We start from the raw sequence: 13,303 nt of genomic DNA, 5'->3' as shown, positions 1-13,303 counted from the left end.
CAGGCACCTGTCTACAGCGCATCCTCGGTAGTATAGTGGTTAGTATCCCCGCCTGTCACGCGGGAGACCGGGGTTCGATTCCCCGCCGGGGAGATGCGATTTTTATCTCACAACCCTGTTCGAGTGTTGCGCGTATGTGGGTCGTAAGAGCATTAACTTTGCGATCGTGGAGTGTAGTTGGCGCAAAATCTTAAAAAATGCTACAACTTAGGAAGTGGTTCTCGCATTCTTCACATTTCAGAACTGCGGGGTATGCTGTTAACGCTGTATCAAAGCACCCCAGCCGACGCTGTGGGCGTAATAATCGAGCTCGGCACAGTCCGCAAAAGAAATAATTTTAGCAGAGCGTGGTTTCGATCCACGGACCTCTGGGTTATGGGCCCAGCACGCTTCCACTGCGCCACTCTGCTGCCTGGGGTTGCGCCGGCTCTTCGCCACGTGACGTGGGACACTTGGAAAGTGTTGTCTGCGTCCCTTTCACACGCCTGTATTTAATTGCGTATCATCTCCTACAGCTCTCAGCTTGACTTGTCTCGACTTTGCTCGACTGACGCTACGCTGACGCTTGCAGGCAGCGATATTTACCACGATCGACTCGACATGCAGCTGCGAGATGCACAGGAGCAACAAAGCACTCCACGGTGCGGCGACATACGAAATCCACTGCCCAGCTACGCGTCGGCAACTAACAAAACGCCGACCCTGCCAGGATTCGAACCTGGAATCTTCTGATCCGTAGTCAGACGCGTTATCCGTTGCGCCACAGGGCCAGTGGCAGCATTTCTTTCTACGAGACAAGTGCAATTCGCTAAGAAACGTGTTCTCCATGGCTGAGCAAGCTCCCAAGGAAGGTACCTTTCGTGCAGCTGCGTGGCCGCAGTGCGCCTGCAGAGCTTAGAGCTTGCCACGCATCTGCTCTCGCTGTTCGACAGGTAGCAGAAGGCAAGGCGCGCGTTTTCCCACGTTTTCTCGACGACGAGAGCCGGTTGATGTGCATGTAAGCGTAGCATATGAAACAAGAATAGCACGAAGCATTGGTAGTCAGGTGCCAAAGTCGCAGTATGGCATCAGGTGGCGATCGTATGTTTCTGTGGCCACCACTGGATTGCAGCAAAGTGAATACCGCTAACTGAGAGCACTCTGTTGTAGCCCCAGTGGCGCAATTGGTTAGCGCACGGTACTTATAAGGCAGTAGCCGTGAGCAATGCCGGGGTTGTGAGTTCGAGCCTCACCTGGGGCATACTTTTATTTCTTAGCAGCTGTCTCTGACAGCAACAGGAGGCTAGGTTTGAGATGTATCAGCTATTTGAGTAACATAATTGTGCATTCGAGACGCTAGCTGCGTCTTCCTCGGTAGTATAGTGGTCAGTATCCCCGCCTGTCACGCGGGAGACCGGGGTTCGATTCCCCGCCGGGGAGGCACATCCGATTTTTAATTGCTGCTCTATCACTCGCCGAACTTAGTGTAGGTCGTTTGCGGCTACTAGCACCATATCTCTCGCACACAGGCACCTGTCTACAGCGCATCCTCGGTAGTATAGTGGTTAGTATCCCCGCCTGTCACGCGGGAGACCGGGGTTCGATTCCCCGCCGGGGAGATGCGATTTTTATCTCACAACCCTGTTCGAGTGTTGCGCGTATGTGGGTCGTAAGAGCATTAACTTTGCGATCGTGGAGTGTAGTTGGCGCAAAATCTTAAAAAATGCTACAACTTAGGAAGTGGTTCTCGCATTCTTCACATTTCAGAACTGCGGGGTATGCTGTTAACGCTGTATCAAAGCACCCCAGCCGACGCTGTGGGCGTAATAATCGAGCTCGGCACAGTCCGCAAAAGAAATAATTTTAGCAGAGCGTGGTTTCGATCCACGGACCTCTGGGTTATGGGCCCAGCACGCTTCCACTGCGCCACTCTGCTGCCTGGGGTTGCGCCGGCTCTTCGCCACGTGACGTGGGACACTTGGAAAGTGTTGTCTGCGTCCCTTTCACACGCCTGTATTTAATTGCGTATCATCTCCTACAGCTCTCAGCTTGACTTGTCTCGACTTTGCTCGACTGACGCTACGCTGACGCTTGCAGGCAGCGATATTTACCACGATCGACTCGACATGCAGCTGCGAGATGCACAGGAGCAACAAAGCACTCCACGGTGCGGCGACATACGAAATCCACTGCCCAGCTACGCGTCGGCAACTAACAAAACGCCGACCCTGCCAGGATTCGAACCTGGAATCTTCTGATCCGTAGTCAGACGCGTTATCCGTTGCGCCACAGGGCCAGTGGCAGCATTTCTTTCTACGAGACAAGTGCAATTCGCTAAGAAACGTGTTCTCCATGGCTGAGCAAGCTCCCAAGGAAGGTACCTTTCGTGCAGCTGCGTGGCCGCAGTGCGCCTGCAGAGCTTAGAGCTTGCCACGCATCTGCTCTCGCTGTTCGACAGGTAGCAGAAGGCAAGGCGCGCGTTTTCCCACGTTTTCTCGACGACGAGAGCCGGTTGATGTGCATGTAAGCGTAGCATATGAAACAAGAATAGCACGAAGCATTGGTAGTCAGGTGCCAAAGTCGCAGTATGGCATCAGGTGGCGATCGTATGTTTCTGTGGCCACCACTGGATTGCAGCAAAGTGAATACCGCTAACTGAGAGCACTCTGTTGTAGCCCCAGTGGCGCAATTGGTTAGCGCACGGTACTTATAAGGCAGTAGCCGTGAGCAATGCCGGGGTTGTGAGTTCGAGCCTCACCTGGGGCATACTTTTATTTCTTAGCAGCTGTCTCTGACAGCAACAGGAGGCTAGGTTTGAGATGTATCAGCTATTTGAGTAACATAATTGTGCATTCGAGACGCTAGCTGCGTCTTCCTCGGTAGTATAGTGGTCAGTATCCCCGCCTGTCACGCGGGAGACCGGGGTTCGATTCCCCGCCGGGGAGGCACATCCGATTTTTAATTGCTGCTCTATCACTCGCCGAACTTAGTGTAGGTCGTTTGCGGCTACTAGCACCATATCTCTCGCACACAGGCACCTGTCTACAGCGCATCCTCGGTAGTATAGTGGTTAGTATCCCCGCCTGTCACGCGGGAGACCGGGGTTCGATTCCCCGCCGGGGAGATGCGATTTTTATCTCACAACCCTGTTCGAGTGTTGCGCGTATGTGGGTCGTAAGAGCATTAACTTTGCGATCGTGGAGTGTAGTTGGCGCAAAATCTTAAAAAATGCTACAACTTAGGAAGTGGTTCTCGCATTCTTCACATTTCAGAACTGCGGGGTATGCTGTTAACGCTGTATCAAAGCACCCCAGCCGACGCTGTGGGCGTAATAATCGAGCTCGGCACAGTCCGCAAAAGAAATAATTTTAGCAGAGCGTGGTTTCGATCCACGGACCTCTGGGTTATGGGCCCAGCACGCTTCCACTGCGCCACTCTGCTGCCTGGGGTTGCGCCGGCTCTTCGCCACGTGACGTGGGACACTTGGAAAGTGTTGTCTGCGTCCCTTTCACACGCCTGTATTTAATTGCGTATCATCTCCTACAGCTCTCAGCTTGACTTGTCTCGACTTTGCTCGACTGACGCTACGCTGACGCTTGCAGGCAGCGATATTTACCACGATCGACTCGACATGCAGCTGCGAGATGCACAGGAGCAACAAAGCACTCCACGGTGCGGCGACATACGAAATCCACTGCCCAGCTACGCGTCGGCAACTAACAAAACGCCGACCCTGCCAGGATTCGAACCTGGAATCTTCTGATCCGTAGTCAGACGCGTTATCCGTTGCGCCACAGGGCCAGTGGCAGCATTTCTTTCTACGAGACAAGTGCAATTCGCTAAGAAACGTGTTCTCCATGGCTGAGCAAGCTCCCAAGGAAGGTACCTTTCGTGCAGCTGCGTGGCCGCAGTGCGCCTGCAGAGCTTAGAGCTTGCCACGCATCTGCTCTCGCTGTTCGACAGGTAGCAGAAGGCAAGGCGCGCGTTTTCCCACGTTTTCTCGACGACGAGAGCCGGTTGATGTGCATGTAAGCGTAGCATATGAAACAAGAATAGCACGAAGCATTGGTAGTCAGGTGCCAAAGTCGCAGTATGGCATCAGGTGGCGATCGTATGTTTCTGTGGCCACCACTGGATTGCAGCAAAGTGAATACCGCTAACTGAGAGCACTCTGTTGTAGCCCCAGTGGCGCAATTGGTTAGCGCACGGTACTTATAAGGCAGTAGCCGTGAGCAATGCCGGGGTTGTGAGTTCGAGCCTCACCTGGGGCATACTTTTATTTCTTAGCAGCTGTCTCTGACAGCAACAGGAGGCTAGGTTTGAGATGTATCAGCTATTTGAGTAACATAATTGTGCATTCGAGACGCTAGCTGCGTCTTCCTCGGTAGTATAGTGGTCAGTATCCCCGCCTGTCACGCGGGAGACCGGGGTTCGATTCCCCGCCGGGGAGGCACATCCGATTTTTAATTGCTGCTCTATCACTCGCCGAACTTAGTGTAGGTCGTTTGCGGCTACTAGCACCATATCTCTCGCACACAGGCACCTGTCTACAGCGCATCCTCGGTAGTATAGTGGTTAGTATCCCCGCCTGTCACGCGGGAGACCGGGGTTCGATTCCCCGCCGGGGAGATGCGATTTTTATCTCACAACCCTGTTCGAGTGTTGCGCGTATGTGGGTCGTAAGAGCATTAACTTTGCGATCGTGGAGTGTAGTTGGCGCAAAATCTTAAAAAATGCTACAACTTAGGAAGTGGTTCTCGCATTCTTCACATTTCAGAACTGCGGGGTATGCTGTTAACGCTGTATCAAAGCACCCCAGCCGACGCTGTGGGCGTAATAATCGAGCTCGGCACAGTCCGCAAAAGAAATAATTTTAGCAGAGCGTGGTTTCGATCCACGGACCTCTGGGTTATGGGCCCAGCACGCTTCCACTGCGCCACTCTGCTGCCTGGGGTTGCGCCGGCTCTTCGCCACGTGACGTGGGACACTTGGAAAGTGTTGTCTGCGTCCCTTTCACACGCCTGTATTTAATTGCGTATCATCTCCTACAGCTCTCAGCTTGACTTGTCTCGACTTTGCTCGACTGACGCTACGCTGACGCTTGCAGGCAGCGATATTTACCACGATCGACTCGACATGCAGCTGCGAGATGCACAGGAGCAACAAAGCACTCCACGGTGCGGCGACATACGAAATCCACTGCCCAGCTACGCGTCGGCAACTAACAAAACGCCGACCCTGCCAGGATTCGAACCTGGAATCTTCTGATCCGTAGTCAGACGCGTTATCCGTTGCGCCACAGGGCCAGTGGCAGCATTTCTTTCTACGAGACAAGTGCAATTCGCTAAGAAACGTGTTCTCCATGGCTGAGCAAGCTCCCAAGGAAGGTACCTTTCGTGCAGCTGCGTGGCCGCAGTGCGCCTGCAGAGCTTAGAGCTTGCCACGCATCTGCTCTCGCTGTTCGACAGGTAGCAGAAGGCAAGGCGCGCGTTTTCCCACGTTTTCTCGACGACGAGAGCCGGTTGATGTGCATGTAAGCGTAGCATATGAAACAAGAATAGCACGAAGCATTGGTAGTCAGGTGCCAAAGTCGCAGTATGGCATCAGGTGGCGATCGTATGTTTCTGTGGCCACCACTGGATTGCAGCAAAGTGAATACCGCTAACTGAGAGCACTCTGTTGTAGCCCCAGTGGCGCAATTGGTTAGCGCACGGTACTTATAAGGCAGTAGCCGTGAGCAATGCCGGGGTTGTGAGTTCGAGCCTCACCTGGGGCATACTTTTATTTCTTAGCAGCTGTCTCTGACAGCAACAGGAGGCTAGGTTTGAGATGTATCAGCTATTTGAGTAACATAATTGTGCATTCGAGACGCTAGCTGCGTCTTCCTCGGTAGTATAGTGGTCAGTATCCCCGCCTGTCACGCGGGAGACCGGGGTTCGATTCCCCGCCGGGGAGGCACATCCGATTTTTAATTGCTGCTCTATCACTCGCCGAACTTAGTGTAGGTCGTTTGCGGCTACTAGCACCATATCTCTCGCACACAGGCACCTGTCTACAGCGCATCCTCGGTAGTATAGTGGTTAGTATCCCCGCCTGTCACGCGGGAGACCGGGGTTCGATTCCCCGCCGGGGAGATGCGATTTTTATCTCACAACCCTGTTCGAGTGTTGCGCGTATGTGGGTCGTAAGAGCATTAACTTTGCGATCGTGGAGTGTAGTTGGCGCAAAATCTTAAAAAATGCTACAACTTAGGAAGTGGTTCTCGCATTCTTCACATTTCAGAACTGCGGGGTATGCTGTTAACGCTGTATCAAAGCACCCCAGCCGACGCTGTGGGCGTAATAATCGAGCTCGGCACAGTCCGCAAAAGAAATAATTTTAGCAGAGCGTGGTTTCGATCCACGGACCTCTGGGTTATGGGCCCAGCACGCTTCCACTGCGCCACTCTGCTGCCTGGGGTTGCGCCGGCTCTTCGCCACGTGACGTGGGACACTTGGAAAGTGTTGTCTGCGTCCCTTTCACACGCCTGTATTTAATTGCGTATCATCTCCTACAGCTCTCAGCTTGACTTGTCTCGACTTTGCTCGACTGACGCTACGCTGACGCTTGCAGGCAGCGATATTTACCACGATCGACTCGACATGCAGCTGCGAGATGCACAGGAGCAACAAAGCACTCCACGGTGCGGCGACATACGAAATCCACTGCCCAGCTACGCGTCGGCAACTAACAAAACGCCGACCCTGCCAGGATTCGAACCTGGAATCTTCTGATCCGTAGTCAGACGCGTTATCCGTTGCGCCACAGGGCCAGTGGCAGCATTTCTTTCTACGAGACAAGTGCAATTCGCTAAGAAACGTGTTCTCCATGGCTGAGCAAGCTCCCAAGGAAGGTACCTTTCGTGCAGCTGCGTGGCCGCAGTGCGCCTGCAGAGCTTAGAGCTTGCCACGCATCTGCTCTCGCTGTTCGACAGGTAGCAGAAGGCAAGGCGCGCGTTTTCCCACGTTTTCTCGACGACGAGAGCCGGTTGATGTGCATGTAAGCGTAGCATATGAAACAAGAATAGCACGAAGCATTGGTAGTCAGGTGCCAAAGTCGCAGTATGGCATCAGGTGGCGATCGTATGTTTCTGTGGCCACCACTGGATTGCAGCAAAGTGAATACCGCTAACTGAGAGCACTCTGTTGTAGCCCCAGTGGCGCAATTGGTTAGCGCACGGTACTTATAAGGCAGTAGCCGTGAGCAATGCCGGGGTTGTGAGTTCGAGCCTCACCTGGGGCATACTTTTATTTCTTAGCAGCTGTCTCTGACAGCAACAGGAGGCTAGGTTTGAGATGTATCAGCTATTTGAGTAACATAATTGTGCATTCGAGACGCTAGCTGCGTCTTCCTCGGTAGTATAGTGGTCAGTATCCCCGCCTGTCACGCGGGAGACCGGGGTTCGATTCCCCGCCGGGGAGGCACATCCGATTTTTAATTGCTGCTCTATCACTCGCCGAACTTAGTGTAGGTCGTTTGCGGCTACTAGCACCATATCTCTCGCACACAGGCACCTGTCTACAGCGCATCCTCGGTAGTATAGTGGTTAGTATCCCCGCCTGTCACGCGGGAGACCGGGGTTCGATTCCCCGCCGGGGAGATGCGATTTTTATCTCACAACCCTGTTCGAGTGTTGCGCGTATGTGGGTCGTAAGAGCATTAACTTTGCGATCGTGGAGTGTAGTTGGCGCAAAATCTTAAAAAATGCTACAACTTAGGAAGTGGTTCTCGCATTCTTCACATTTCAGAACTGCGGGGTATGCTGTTAACGCTGTATCAAAGCACCCCAGCCGACGCTGTGGGCGTAATAATCGAGCTCGGCACAGTCCGCAAAAGAAATAATTTTAGCAGAGCGTGGTTTCGATCCACGGACCTCTGGGTTATGGGCCCAGCACGCTTCCACTGCGCCACTCTGCTGCCTGGGGTTGCGCCGGCTCTTCGCCACGTGACGTGGGACACTTGGAAAGTGTTGTCTGCGTCCCTTTCACACGCCTGTATTTAATTGCGTATCATCTCCTACAGCTCTCAGCTTGACTTGTCTCGACTTTGCTCGACTGACGCTACGCTGACGCTTGCAGGCAGCGATATTTACCACGATCGACTCGACATGCAGCTGCGAGATGCACAGGAGCAACAAAGCACTCCACGGTGCGGCGACATACGAAATCCACTGCCCAGCTACGCGTCGGCAACTAACAAAACGCCGACCCTGCCAGGATTCGAACCTGGAATCTTCTGATCCGTAGTCAGACGCGTTATCCGTTGCGCCACAGGGCCAGTGGCAGCATTTCTTTCTACGAGACAAGTGCAATTCGCTAAGAAACGTGTTCTCCATGGCTGAGCAAGCTCCCAAGGAAGGTACCTTTCGTGCAGCTGCGTGGCCGCAGTGCGCCTGCAGAGCTTAGAGCTTGCCACGCATCTGCTCTCGCTGTTCGACAGGTAGCAGAAGGCAAGGCGCGCGTTTTCCCACGTTTTCTCGACGACGAGAGCCGGTTGATGTGCATGTAAGCGTAGCATATGAAACAAGAATAGCACGAAGCATTGGTAGTCAGGTGCCAAAGTCGCAGTATGGCATCAGGTGGCGATCGTATGTTTCTGTGGCCACCACTGGATTGCAGCAAAGTGAATACCGCTAACTGAGAGCACTCTGTTGTAGCCCCAGTGGCGCAATTGGTTAGCGCACGGTACTTATAAGGCAGTAGCCGTGAGCAATGCCGGGGTTGTGAGTTCGAGCCTCACCTGGGGCATACTTTTATTTCTTAGCAGCTGTCTCTGACAGCAACAGGAGGCTAGGTTTGAGATGTATCAGCTATTTGAGTAACATAATTGTGCATTCGAGACGCTAGCTGCGTCTTCCTCGGTAGTATAGTGGTCAGTATCCCCGCCTGTCACGCGGGAGACCGGGGTTCGATTCCCCGCCGGGGAGGCACATCCGATTTTTAATTGCTGCTCTATCACTCGCCGAACTTAGTGTAGGTCGTTTGCGGCTACTAGCACCATATCTCTCGCACACAGGCACCTGTCTACAGCGCATCCTCGGTAGTATAGTGGTTAGTATCCCCGCCTGTCACGCGGGAGACCGGGGTTCGATTCCCCGCCGGGGAGATGCGATTTTTATCTCACAACCCTGTTCGAGTGTTGCGCGTACGTGGGTCGTAAGAGCATTAACTTTGCGATCGTGGAGTGTAGTTGGCGCAAAATCTTAAAAAATGCTACAACTTAGGAAGTGGTTCTCGCATTCTTCACATTTCAGAACTGCGGGGTATGCTGTTAACGCTGTATCAAAGCACCCCAGCCGACGCTGTGGGCGTAATAATCGAGCTCGGCACAGTCCGCAAAAGAAATAATTTTAGCAGAGCGTGGTTTCGATCCACGGACCTCTGGGTTATGGGCCCAGCACGCTTCCACTGCGCCACTCTGCTGCCTGGGGTTGCGCCGGCTCTTCGCCACGTGACGTGGGACACTTGGAAAGTGTTGTCTGCGTCCCTTTCACACGCCTGTATTTAATTGCGTATCATCTCCTACAGCTCTCAGCTTGACTTGTCTCGACTTTGCTCGACTGACGCTACGCTGACGCTTGCAGGCAGCGATATTTACCACGATCGACTCGACATGCAGCTGCGAGATGCACAGGAGCAACAAAGCACTCCACGGTGCGGCGACATACGAAATCCACTGCCCAGCTACGCGTCGGCAACTAACAAAACGCCGACCCTGCCAGGATTCGAACCTGGAATCTTCTGATCCGTAGTCAGACGCGTTATCCGTTGCGCCACAGGGCCAGTGGCAGCATTTCTTTCTACGAGACAAGTGCAATTCGCTAAGAAACGTGTTCTCCATGGCTGAGCAAGCTCCCAAGGAAGGTACCTTTCGTGCAGCTGCGTGGCCGCAGTGCGCCTGCAGAGCTTAGAGCTTGCCACGCATCTGCTCTCGCTGTTCGACAGGTAGCAGAAGGCAAGGCGCGCGTTTTCCCACGTTTTCTCGACGACGAGAGCCGGTTGATGTGCATGTAAGCGTAGCATATGAAACAAGAATAGCACGAAGCATTGGTAGTCAGGTGCCAAAGTCGCAGTATGGCATCAGGTGGCGATCGTATGTTTCTGTGGCCACCACTGGATTGCAGCAAAGTGAATACCGCTAACTGAGAGCACTCTGTTGTAGCCCCAGTGGCGCAATTGGTTAGCGCACGGTACTTATAAGGCAGTAGCCGTGAGCAATGCCGGGGTTGTGAGTTCGAGCCTCACCTGGGGCATACTTTTATTTCTTAGCAGCTGTCTCTGACAGCAACAGGAGGCTAGGTTTGAGATGTATCAGCTATTTGAGTAACATAATTGTGCATTCGAGACGCTAGCTGCGTCTTCCTCGGTAGTATAGTGGTCAGTATCCCCGCCTGTCACGCGGGAGACCGGGGTTCGATTCCCCGCCGGGGAGGCACATCCGATTTTTAATTGCTGCTCTATCACTCGCCGAACTTAGTGTAGGTCGTTTGCGGCTACTAGCACCATATCTCTCGCACACAGGCACCTGTCTACAGCGCATCCTCGGTAGTATAGTGGTTAGTATCCCCGCCTGTCACGCGGGAGACCGGGGTTCGATTCCCCGCCGGGGAGATGCGATTTTTATCTCACAACCCTGTTCGAGTGTTGCGCGTATGTGGGTCGTAAGAGCATTAACTTTGCGATCGTGGAGTGTAGTTGGCGCAAAATCTTAAAAAATGCTACAACTTAGGAAGTGGTTCTCGCATTCTTCACATTTCAGAACTGCGGGGTATGCTGTTAACGCTGTATCAAAGCACCCCAGCCGACGCTGTGGGCGTAATAATCGAGCTCGGCACAGTCCGCAAAAGAAATAATTTTAGCAGAGCGTGGTTTCGATCCACGGACCTCTGGGTTATGGGCCCAGCACGCTTCCACTGCGCCACTCTGCTGCCTGGGGTTGCGCCGGCTCTTCGCCACGTGACGTGGGACACTTGGAAAGTGTTGTCTGCGTCCCTTTCACACGCCTGTATTTAATTGCGTATCATCTCCTACAGCTCTCAGCTTGACTTGTCTCGACTTTGCTCGACTGACGCTACGCTGACGCTTGCAGGCAGCGATATTTACCACGATCGACTCGACATGCAGCTGCGAGATGCACAGGAGCAACAAAGCACTCCACGGTGCGGCGACATACGAAATCCACTGCCCAGCTACGCGTCGGCAACTAACAAAACGCCGACCCTGCCAGGATTCGAACCTGGAATCTTCTGATCCGTAGTCAGACGCGTTATCCGTTGCGCCACAGGGCCAGTGGCAGCATTTCTTTCTACGAGACAAGTGCAATTCGCTAAGAAACGTGTTCTCCATGGCTGAGCAAGCTCCCAAGGAAGGTACCTTTCGTGCAGCTGCGTGGCCGCAGTGCGCCTGCAGAGCTTAGAGCTTGCCACGCATCTGCTCTCGCTGTTCGACAGGTAGCAGAAGGCAAGGCGCGCGTTTTCCCACGTTTTCTCGACGACGAGAGCCGGTTGATGTGCATGTAAGCGTAGCATATGAAACAAGAATAGCACGAAGCATTGGTAGTCAGGTGCCAAAGTCGCAGTATGGCATCAGGTGGCGATCGTATGTTTCTGTGGCCACCACTGGATTGCAGCAAAGTGAATACCGCTAACTGAGAGCACTCTGTTGTAGCCCCAGTGGCGCAATTGGTTAGCGCACGGTACTTATAAGGCAGTAGCCGTGAGCAATGCCGGGGTTGTGAGTTCGAGCCTCACCTGGGGCATACTTTTATTTCTTAGCAGCTGTCTCTGACAGCAACAGGAGGCTAGGTTTGAGATGTATCAGCTATTTGAGTAACATAATTGTGCATTCGAGACGCTAGCTGCGTCTTCCTCGGTAGTATAGTGGTCAGTATCCCCGCCTGTCACGCGGGAGACCGGGGTTCGATTCCCCGCCGGGGAGGCACATCCGATTTTTAATTGCTGCTCTATCACTCGCCGAACTTAGTGTAGGTCGTTTGCGGCTACTAGCACCATATCTCTCGCACACAGGCACCTGTCTACAGCGCATCCTCGGTAGTATAGTGGTTAGTATCCCCGCCTGTCACGCGGGAGACCGGGGTTCGATTCCCCGCCGGGGAGATGCGATTTTTATCTCACAACCCTGTTCGAGTGTTGCGCGTATGTGGGTCGTAAGAGCATTAACTTTGCGATCGTGGAGTGTAGTTGGCGCAAAATCTTAAAAAATGCTACAACTTAGGAAGTGGTTCTCGCATTCTTCACATTTCAGAACTGCGGGGTATGCTGTTAACGCTGTATCAAAGCACCCCAGCCGACGCTGTGGGCGTAATAATCGAGCTCGGCACAGTCCGCAAAAGAAATAATTTTAGCAGAGCGTGGTTTCGATCCACGGACCTCTGGGTTATGGGCCCAGCACGCTTCCACTGCGCCACTCTGCTGCCTGGGGTTGCGCCGGCTCTTCGCCACGTGACGTGGGACACTTGGAAAGTGTTGTCTGCGTCCCTTTCACACGCCTGTATTTAATTGCGTATCATCTCCTACAGCTCTCAGCTTGACTTGTCTCGACTTTGCTCGACTGACGCTACGCTGACGCTTGCAGGCAGCGATATTTACCACGATCGACTCGACATGCAGCTGCGAGATGCACAGGAGCAACAAAGCACTCCACGGTGCGGCGACATACGAAATCCACTGCCCAGCTACGCGTCGGCAACTAACAAAACGCCGACCCTGCCAGGATTCGAACCTGGAATCTTCTGATCCGTAGTCAGACGCGTTATCCGTTGCGCCACAGGGCCAGTGGCAGCATTTCTTTCTACGAGACAAGTGCAATTCGCTAAGAAACGTGTTCTCCATGGCTGAGCAAGCTCCCAAGGAAGGTACCTTTCGTGCAGCTGCGTGGCCGCAGTGCGCCTGCAGAGCTTAGAGCTTGCCACGCATCTGCTCTCGCTGTTCGACAGGTAGCAGAAGGCAAGGCGCGCGTTTTCCCACGTTTTCTCGACGACGAGAGCCGGTTGATGTGCATGTAAGCGTAGCATATGAAACAAGAATAGCACGAAGCATTGGTAGTCAGGTGCCAAAGTCGCAGTATGGCATCAGGTGGCGATCGTATGTTTCTGTGGCCACCACTGGATTGCAGCAAAGTGAATACCGCTAACTGAGAGCACTCTGTTGTAGCCCCAGTGGCGCAATTGGTTAGCGCACGGTACTTATAAGGCAGTAGCCGTGAGCAATGCCGGGGTTGTGAGTTCGAGCCTCACCTGGGGCATACTTTTATTTCTTAGCAGCTGT

At 53.4% G+C, this 13,303-nt stretch overlaps 35 non-coding genes across 35 annotated transcripts; 26 read left to right on the top strand and 9 right to left on the bottom strand.

Annotated features, from left to right (window-relative positions):
* The first annotated feature begins 21 nt into the window (after nucleotides 1-21).
* Nucleotides 22-93, top strand: Trnad-guc. The gene has a single exon. It is a non-coding gene; the product is annotated as a tRNA-Asp (tRNA).
* Nucleotides 94-697: 604 nt separating this feature from the next.
* On the bottom strand, nucleotides 698-770 carry Trnar-acg. The gene has a single exon. It is a non-coding gene; the product is annotated as a tRNA-Arg (tRNA).
* Nucleotides 771-1,148: 378 nt separating this feature from the next.
* Trnai-uau lies at nucleotides 1,149-1,240 on the top strand. Its single transcript is given in 2 exon segments — nucleotides 1,149-1,186; nucleotides 1,205-1,240. It is a non-coding gene; the product is annotated as a tRNA-Ile (tRNA).
* Nucleotides 1,241-1,347: 107 nt separating this feature from the next.
* Nucleotides 1,348-1,419, top strand: Trnad-guc. The gene has a single exon. It is a non-coding gene; the product is annotated as a tRNA-Asp (tRNA).
* Nucleotides 1,420-1,526: 107 nt separating this feature from the next.
* On the top strand, nucleotides 1,527-1,598 carry Trnad-guc. The gene has a single exon. It is a non-coding gene; the product is annotated as a tRNA-Asp (tRNA).
* Nucleotides 1,599-2,202: 604 nt separating this feature from the next.
* Nucleotides 2,203-2,275, bottom strand: Trnar-acg. Its single transcript has one exon. It is a non-coding gene; the product is annotated as a tRNA-Arg (tRNA).
* Nucleotides 2,276-2,653: 378 nt separating this feature from the next.
* On the top strand, nucleotides 2,654-2,745 carry Trnai-uau. The gene is given in 2 exon segments: nucleotides 2,654-2,691; nucleotides 2,710-2,745. It is a non-coding gene; the product is annotated as a tRNA-Ile (tRNA).
* Nucleotides 2,746-2,852: 107 nt separating this feature from the next.
* Nucleotides 2,853-2,924, top strand: Trnad-guc. The gene has a single exon. It is a non-coding gene; the product is annotated as a tRNA-Asp (tRNA).
* Nucleotides 2,925-3,031: 107 nt separating this feature from the next.
* On the top strand, nucleotides 3,032-3,103 carry Trnad-guc. Its single transcript has one exon. It is a non-coding gene; the product is annotated as a tRNA-Asp (tRNA).
* A 604-nt stretch (nucleotides 3,104-3,707) lies between these two features.
* On the bottom strand, nucleotides 3,708-3,780 carry Trnar-acg. The gene has a single exon. It is a non-coding gene; the product is annotated as a tRNA-Arg (tRNA).
* A 378-nt stretch (nucleotides 3,781-4,158) lies between these two features.
* On the top strand, nucleotides 4,159-4,250 carry Trnai-uau. Its single transcript is given in 2 exon segments — nucleotides 4,159-4,196; nucleotides 4,215-4,250. It is a non-coding gene; the product is annotated as a tRNA-Ile (tRNA).
* Nucleotides 4,251-4,357: 107 nt separating this feature from the next.
* Nucleotides 4,358-4,429, top strand: Trnad-guc. The gene has a single exon. It is a non-coding gene; the product is annotated as a tRNA-Asp (tRNA).
* Nucleotides 4,430-4,536: 107 nt separating this feature from the next.
* On the top strand, nucleotides 4,537-4,608 carry Trnad-guc. Its single transcript has one exon. It is a non-coding gene; the product is annotated as a tRNA-Asp (tRNA).
* A 604-nt stretch (nucleotides 4,609-5,212) lies between these two features.
* On the bottom strand, nucleotides 5,213-5,285 carry Trnar-acg. Its single transcript has one exon. It is a non-coding gene; the product is annotated as a tRNA-Arg (tRNA).
* Nucleotides 5,286-5,663: 378 nt separating this feature from the next.
* Nucleotides 5,664-5,755, top strand: Trnai-uau. The gene is given in 2 exon segments: nucleotides 5,664-5,701; nucleotides 5,720-5,755. It is a non-coding gene; the product is annotated as a tRNA-Ile (tRNA).
* Nucleotides 5,756-5,862: 107 nt separating this feature from the next.
* Trnad-guc lies at nucleotides 5,863-5,934 on the top strand. Its single transcript has one exon. It is a non-coding gene; the product is annotated as a tRNA-Asp (tRNA).
* A 107-nt stretch (nucleotides 5,935-6,041) lies between these two features.
* Nucleotides 6,042-6,113, top strand: Trnad-guc. The gene has a single exon. It is a non-coding gene; the product is annotated as a tRNA-Asp (tRNA).
* A 604-nt stretch (nucleotides 6,114-6,717) lies between these two features.
* On the bottom strand, nucleotides 6,718-6,790 carry Trnar-acg. Its single transcript has one exon. It is a non-coding gene; the product is annotated as a tRNA-Arg (tRNA).
* Nucleotides 6,791-7,168: 378 nt separating this feature from the next.
* Nucleotides 7,169-7,260, top strand: Trnai-uau. Its single transcript is given in 2 exon segments — nucleotides 7,169-7,206; nucleotides 7,225-7,260. It is a non-coding gene; the product is annotated as a tRNA-Ile (tRNA).
* Nucleotides 7,261-7,367: 107 nt separating this feature from the next.
* Nucleotides 7,368-7,439, top strand: Trnad-guc. Its single transcript has one exon. It is a non-coding gene; the product is annotated as a tRNA-Asp (tRNA).
* A 107-nt stretch (nucleotides 7,440-7,546) lies between these two features.
* Trnad-guc lies at nucleotides 7,547-7,618 on the top strand. Its single transcript has one exon. It is a non-coding gene; the product is annotated as a tRNA-Asp (tRNA).
* A 604-nt stretch (nucleotides 7,619-8,222) lies between these two features.
* Nucleotides 8,223-8,295, bottom strand: Trnar-acg. The gene has a single exon. It is a non-coding gene; the product is annotated as a tRNA-Arg (tRNA).
* Nucleotides 8,296-8,673: 378 nt separating this feature from the next.
* Nucleotides 8,674-8,765, top strand: Trnai-uau. The gene is given in 2 exon segments: nucleotides 8,674-8,711; nucleotides 8,730-8,765. It is a non-coding gene; the product is annotated as a tRNA-Ile (tRNA).
* Nucleotides 8,766-8,872: 107 nt separating this feature from the next.
* On the top strand, nucleotides 8,873-8,944 carry Trnad-guc. The gene has a single exon. It is a non-coding gene; the product is annotated as a tRNA-Asp (tRNA).
* A 107-nt stretch (nucleotides 8,945-9,051) lies between these two features.
* Nucleotides 9,052-9,123, top strand: Trnad-guc. Its single transcript has one exon. It is a non-coding gene; the product is annotated as a tRNA-Asp (tRNA).
* Nucleotides 9,124-9,727: 604 nt separating this feature from the next.
* On the bottom strand, nucleotides 9,728-9,800 carry Trnar-acg. Its single transcript has one exon. It is a non-coding gene; the product is annotated as a tRNA-Arg (tRNA).
* A 378-nt stretch (nucleotides 9,801-10,178) lies between these two features.
* On the top strand, nucleotides 10,179-10,270 carry Trnai-uau. Its single transcript is given in 2 exon segments — nucleotides 10,179-10,216; nucleotides 10,235-10,270. It is a non-coding gene; the product is annotated as a tRNA-Ile (tRNA).
* Nucleotides 10,271-10,377: 107 nt separating this feature from the next.
* Trnad-guc lies at nucleotides 10,378-10,449 on the top strand. Its single transcript has one exon. It is a non-coding gene; the product is annotated as a tRNA-Asp (tRNA).
* Nucleotides 10,450-10,556: 107 nt separating this feature from the next.
* Nucleotides 10,557-10,628, top strand: Trnad-guc. The gene has a single exon. It is a non-coding gene; the product is annotated as a tRNA-Asp (tRNA).
* Nucleotides 10,629-11,232: 604 nt separating this feature from the next.
* Nucleotides 11,233-11,305, bottom strand: Trnar-acg. The gene has a single exon. It is a non-coding gene; the product is annotated as a tRNA-Arg (tRNA).
* Nucleotides 11,306-11,683: 378 nt separating this feature from the next.
* Nucleotides 11,684-11,775, top strand: Trnai-uau. Its single transcript is given in 2 exon segments — nucleotides 11,684-11,721; nucleotides 11,740-11,775. It is a non-coding gene; the product is annotated as a tRNA-Ile (tRNA).
* A 107-nt stretch (nucleotides 11,776-11,882) lies between these two features.
* Nucleotides 11,883-11,954, top strand: Trnad-guc. The gene has a single exon. It is a non-coding gene; the product is annotated as a tRNA-Asp (tRNA).
* A 107-nt stretch (nucleotides 11,955-12,061) lies between these two features.
* On the top strand, nucleotides 12,062-12,133 carry Trnad-guc. Its single transcript has one exon. It is a non-coding gene; the product is annotated as a tRNA-Asp (tRNA).
* Nucleotides 12,134-12,737: 604 nt separating this feature from the next.
* Trnar-acg lies at nucleotides 12,738-12,810 on the bottom strand. The gene has a single exon. It is a non-coding gene; the product is annotated as a tRNA-Arg (tRNA).
* Nucleotides 12,811-13,188: 378 nt separating this feature from the next.
* On the top strand, nucleotides 13,189-13,280 carry Trnai-uau. The gene is given in 2 exon segments: nucleotides 13,189-13,226; nucleotides 13,245-13,280. It is a non-coding gene; the product is annotated as a tRNA-Ile (tRNA).
* Nucleotides 13,281-13,303: the final 23 nt, after the last annotated feature.

The sequence above is a fragment of the Schistocerca piceifrons genome, chromosome 8 (genome assembly GCF_021461385.2).
Source record: "Schistocerca piceifrons isolate TAMUIC-IGC-003096 chromosome 8, iqSchPice1.1, whole genome shotgun sequence".
NCBI lineage: Eukaryota > Metazoa > Arthropoda > Insecta > Orthoptera > Acrididae > Schistocerca > Schistocerca piceifrons.
The sequence above is the reverse complement of the archived record's forward strand: the minus strand, read 5'-3'. Positions and strand labels throughout refer to the sequence as shown.